The sequence below is a fragment of the Erythrolamprus reginae genome, chromosome 1 (assembly GCF_031021105.1).
Source record: "Erythrolamprus reginae isolate rEryReg1 chromosome 1, rEryReg1.hap1, whole genome shotgun sequence".
Classification (NCBI taxonomy): Eukaryota; Metazoa; Chordata; class Lepidosauria; order Squamata; family Dipsadidae; genus Erythrolamprus; species Erythrolamprus reginae.
In genome coordinates this window covers 396,061,715-396,067,818 of record NC_091950.1, presented here as the reverse complement: position 1 = coordinate 396,067,818, position 6,104 = coordinate 396,061,715, and positions in this window count along the sequence as shown.

Sequence of the window (6,104 nt, the reverse complement as noted above, 5' to 3'; positions counted from 1 at the left end):
TCACTTCATTGGAAGAAGAAGGAGTGTGAAGTTTCTTTACAGCTGCTAGCTAAGTACTTAATGACTGCTTAAGGGAAATTGTACAGACTACCCGGTTGTTTTGGGAAGAGTGCTCTTTGCAATACAAAAAAAGTGCTTAGTTTATTTTGAATTTGGTGATAAAGAACATTGCTTTGAATTTTCCAACGTGTGTGTGTCTGAAATTTGTACCCTTGAATTTTCGGGAGGCTCCTATCAGAGAGCCCGGCAGAACAGGTTGGAACAAGTTTCCACTCATTACTTCTTGTCCTGCGTTCTGGTGCTTTGGTAAATAAGTCAATCCTCTCTTCTCTGGGACAACCCCTCAAGTATTGGAAATACAGTTATTGGCGGTAGGGAAAGCAAGTAAGATGCTTGGCTGCGTAGCTAGAGGTATAACAAACAGGAAGAGGGAGATTATGATCCCGCTATATAGAGCGCTGGTGAGACCACATTTGGAATACTGTGTTCAGTTCTGGAGACCTCACCTACAAAAAGATATTGACAAAATTGAACGGGTCCAAAGACGGGCTACAAGAATGGTGGAAGGTCTTAAGCATAAAACGTATCAGGAAAGACTTAATGAACTCAATCTGCATAGTCTGGAGGACAGAAGGAAAAGGGGGGACATGATCGAAACATTTAAATATGTTAAAGGGTTAAATGAGGTCCAGGAGGGAAGTGTTTTTAATAGGAAAGTGAACACAAGAACAAGGGGACACAATCTGAAGTTAGTTGGGGGAAAGATCAAAAGCAACATGAGAAAATATTATTTTACTGAAAGAGTAGTCGATGCTTGGAACAAACTTCCAGCAGACGTGGTTGGTAAATCCACAGTACAGTAATTGAATTTAAACATGCCTGGGATAAACATATATCCATCCTAAGATAAAATACAGAAAATACTATAAGGGCAGACTAGATGGACCATGAGGTCTTTTTCTGCCGTCAGACTTCTATGTTTCTATTGTATATCCCACCCAATCTTTCTTTTTGATAGGTTAGACAGATTTAACTACATGGACCATTCATCGTATGAGTTAATTATAGATCCTTTATCAACTTTGTCTTCTCTGCAGGCTAAACTCACTCTTATTTGTTAATGTCCTTTCTGAACAATAGCGCCCCAAGCTGCTGGCAATATTCCAAGAGAAGACTGGACAAAAACCCCAGAATGGGGCAATTATTTTCTATGATTGGGATTTGATGCATTTGTTAAGTGTGACAAAATATACAGGATTTTAGATACAGTGTCAAAAGACTGTCAAGATTATACAAAGGCGGCGGCATATGTATACATGCATGGCCTATTCATATACACACCGTTCGTTCCTTAAGGAAAAGTAGGGAAGATAAAGGGAGGTCTCTCTTCTCAGTTGGCCAGGTAGATGAAAGGGAGGTTGAAGTTTCCAAAAGCTGCTTTGTGAGAGAATCTCTGCCTTTTCACATCACAATCTGTTTTTTTTTAAATACAGTATGGAGGTCATGATACCTTTGCTGAATCCCACGAGCGTTCCCTTTGTTCTGGTCCTGTACTTTTTCTTACTTCGTTGTGTTAGCTTCTTTTGAAAGAAATAAAGACTTGTTTATTAGCGCCAGCCTTGAATTGAGATAGACATTTCCTTTCTTGTTTCTCCCCCTTCCCTGCTCACCTAGAAATAGGATACACATCAAACATAGTTGAATTCAGGGAGAATAGCACACATATTGGAGGTAGGGAAAACCACTTGCTTCTAAAATCTGCAGCACACTGCTAGCAGATGTTTATCTTGTGGTCAACCACTCGCATCTCTTTTACATGTCCCCCATTCTATGTTTTCACCTGTTTTTATTCTCAGATGCAGAACTTTAAACCTTGCTGTGAAATTTCATCCTTTTCATTTCAGCTCACTGCTCCCAATATTTTCCTCCGAGCTGAAGTGGAGGCATTAATGAATGCTTTGGAAGTAGTCCTGCTGCCAATTGTGAGTCCCTCTAACAATAATATCTTTTAATCTATATTTACCTTTCTGTTAAGAATAGGAGATATTCTGTCAAAAGCTTTGTTGAGATATATTATGTCTGCAGCATTCCCTTGATCTCTCCAAAGCTAATAACCCTATCAAAGGAGCTAAGTTAAGTCTGGCATGATTTGTTTGCAACAAAACCACACTTCACTCCTGTAATAGGATGCTTTCCCAAAAGCTCACAAAACCATTGCCTTTATATTCCGTATAAAGGACTTTGCCCTCTATAGAGATCAAGGCAACGCATTCGTGCTTTCTTGGTTAATACGGTTCCCCCTTTTGGAGAAGAGATACAGTGATACCTCGTCTTACAAACGCCTCGTCATACAAACTTTTCGAGATACAAACCCGGGGTTTAAGATTTTTTTGCCTGTTCCTACAAACTATTTTCACCTTACAAACACACTGCCGTTGCTGGGATGCCCTGCCTCCGGACTTCTGTTGCCAGCGAAGCACCCGTTTTTGCACTGCTGGGATTCCCCTGAGGCTCCCCTGCATGGGAAACCCCACCTCCGGACTTCCGTTGCCAGCGAAGCACCCGTTTTTGTGCTGCTGCAATTCCCCTGAGGCTCCCCTCCATGGGAAACCCCACCTCTGGACTTCCGTGTTTTTGTGATGCTGCAGGGGAATACCAGCAGGGGAATACCAGCAGCGCAAAAACAAGTGCTTCGCTGGCAACGGAAGTCCAGAGGTGGGGTTTCCCAGCAAGGGGAGCCTCAGTGAAATTGCAGCATTGCAAAAACACAGAGGTCCAGAGGTGGGGTTTCGAGGACTTCGGTGTTTTTGCAATGTTGCAATTTCACTGATGGTCCCTTCGCTGGGAAACCCCACCTTCGGACTTCCGTTGCCAGCAAAGTGCTCATTTTTGCGATGCTGGGATTCCCCTGCTGGGATTCCCCTGCAGCATCGCAAAAACACGGAAGTCCGGAGGTGGGGTTTCCTATGGAGGGGAACCTCTGGGGAATCCCAGCAGCGCAAAAACGGGCGCTTCGTCTGGCAAAAGGGGTGAATTTTGGGGTTGCATGCATTAATCGCTTTTCCATTGATTCCTATGGGAAACATTGTTTCATCTTACAAACTTTTCACCTTAAGAACCTCAACCCAGAACCAATTCAATTTGTAAGACAAGGTATCACTGTATTTGCTTTCTCTCAATTTTTTTAGAATTATTGTTGTAGAGAAGATACGAGAGTCTCCCAGAAAGGAATGCACCACATTTTTTTTCTCAGCCTACAGTAATGGTACGAATGCAAAACTTTAGATATACATTATTTGAATTATCAGGAGTTCATGTAAATTTTGCATTTCTTTAGACATAGCGTAGCTGCAGCAGTATTTCAAAATGGCATCTGTAAGTTACAAGCAGCATGTCATCTGAATTTAACACTGTGGAGAAAGAAACTGTTGGGAACATTCACAAACATTTGTGTAGTTTATGGAGAATCTGCAGTTAACAGAAGTACAGTTAGTCACTGGGCACAGAGGGTGAAGCCATTAGAAGACGGTTCGGCAGAGCTCCAAGGGTTTGTGACCAGAACAAGGAGTGGCACCGACAGGGCATACACACCCTTGTGTCTCACTGGAGGAAGGCCATAGAATGGGATAGAGATTATGTGGGAAAATAGAGAGTGTGGAAGAAACATCATTCTTTCTTGTGTGTAAGTTTCATTGTGTTCAATAAATAATTGTTGAAGAAAAAAAATGTGGTGCATTACTTTCTGGGCGACCCTCATAGAAGAAAAGTGCATTGGATATGTTCCACCATCTTGAGTAATTTATGAAAATAAAGGCAGGATAGAAAATAAATCAATAATTATCACCAGTTCTTAAGCTCACAAAGTTTAATGAAGCTGTTCTAAGATTGACTCTACTGGTTTCTTCAGGATGTATTTTCGGGTGGTCAATTCCTCAGTTCAGTTAACTGAACTGAGTGAAGTACTTTTTTTAATCTTTCCTTAAAAAATAAAAGGGTTTCCCCTGTCTAGTCATGTCTGGCTCTCGGGAGCGATGCTCATCTCTGTTTCTGAGAGAGTTGAGGGAACCAGTGTTGTCTGTGGTCATGTGGCCAGTATGACTATATGCTGAGGTACACAGAACGCTGTTACCTTTCCACCGAAGTGGTACCTATTTATCTACTCGCATTTGCATGCTTTTGAACTGCTAAGTTGGCAGGAGTTGGGGCAAGTAACGGGCGCTCACTCTTGTCACTCAGTGCTTGGATCCCAAACCCAAGCTGTCAGCTTTCCAGTTGACAAGCTCTGTGTCTTTAACTGATGAGCCATCACACCCTTCTAATCTATCTAAATTTCCCAAACTTAGCTTCAGACATTCAAAAAAGTTTATACATGATCAACCCTATAAATTCACCTAGAGAAAATGTGGTATTTGTTCTGTAAAAGTTACAAATGTAATTTTAATGAAGCAACTTCCATGCAGGAATAAAACAGAATTGAATTCATGTTGATTGGGTTGAGGATTAAAGCATGATTTAAACATTTCAAAGTAAACAATATTCTTTGAGCTGGATAGACTGAACAGATAGGGAGCTGAGAAACTACATGATTAGGGTGACACAATATTACGGCATCATACCGAAGTATTTTAGGGATGATAAATTTAAGATTTTAGTCCTCAGACATTCTGAACTAAATATATAAAATGGAAAGAAATTCTAATAGTCCCAAGAATAATACAGTATTTTCATCATGAATGTTCTTCCTTCATTCTTCTATCAATCCTTTCTAAAGTACAGAGAGGATTTCAGTCCCATATCAGCTTACTAATTGTGATGCCGTCCAGCATTCTCTAGAAAGTAGTTCTTCAAAATAAGCCATTAAATAATCAAATTAAGTCAAGCTTGTTTAAATGATATATTCACAAATACAAATATACTCAGTATAGTGTATTTCAGTACAAAAACAATATCTTCAATATTTTGCTGCATTTTAGCCCGTTTGTGTGGAAGTAAATACATTTGAGAATATATATTAGAGCAAAGATAAATTATAATTGTAAAACCAAATTAGGAAGAGATTTGCTGCCACCTGCTGCCACTAATTTTCACACTGCTTTTACTACTATATGCCCACAATTCTGTTTAAAGCAAAGTATCTATATTTAATGCTCATCCACTGTTCTTTTTAAAGTACATTTTAAAATGATTGCATTTTGCCAGTGCAACACCACAGAATACTAGTACTGTATATAGTAACAACATCAATAGGAATAGTACTTATATACTGTTCCATAGTGCTTTACAGCCCTCTCTAAGCGGTTTCCAGAGTCAGCATATTGCCCCCAACAATCTGGGTCCTCATTTTATTGACCTTGGAAGGATGGCAGGCTGAATCAACCTTCAGCCGGTGAGATTCAAACTGCTAAACTGCAGGCTACTTCAGTGAACTGCTAACTGTAGTTCAGCAGTTCAAATCTCACCACCATCTCAAGGTTGACACAGCCTTCCATCCTTCCAAGGTGGGTAAAATAAGGACCCAGACTGTTGGGGGCAATATGCTGGCTCTGTTAAAAAGTGCTGTTGCAAACATGTTGCAAGCCCCCCTGAGCCTATGGAGAAGGGCGGCATAAAAATCAATCAATCAATCAATCAATCAATCAAACAAACAAACAAACAAACAAACATGCTGATTCTGTAAACCACTTAGAGATGGCTGTAAAAGCATTAAGCGGTATATAAGTATAAATGTTATTGCTAATTAGCTTGCAATACTGCATTCAAACCGCCACCAAGGCTAATGTATGAGTTCATGTCAGCCATCAAGCTTGAATATATAGAAAAAAATGTGATATTATATATGATTAAATTTTATTTATGCATTATATTTCTAACATGCCCCATTTTAGACAGCTTCATGAAAACAATGATAAATAGCATCGTAGAATAGCAACTGTTAATGATTATACTACATACCATTTCAAGACCTAGGTCAGTGATGGTTAACCTTTTTAGCACCGAGTGCTGAAACTAGACTGCTCACGTGTGTACGTGCAAACTCTGGAACCCAGAAGAGAGCAGCTGGCCGGTGCGCATATGCGTGGCGGCCAGCTGCTTTTCCAGGTTCT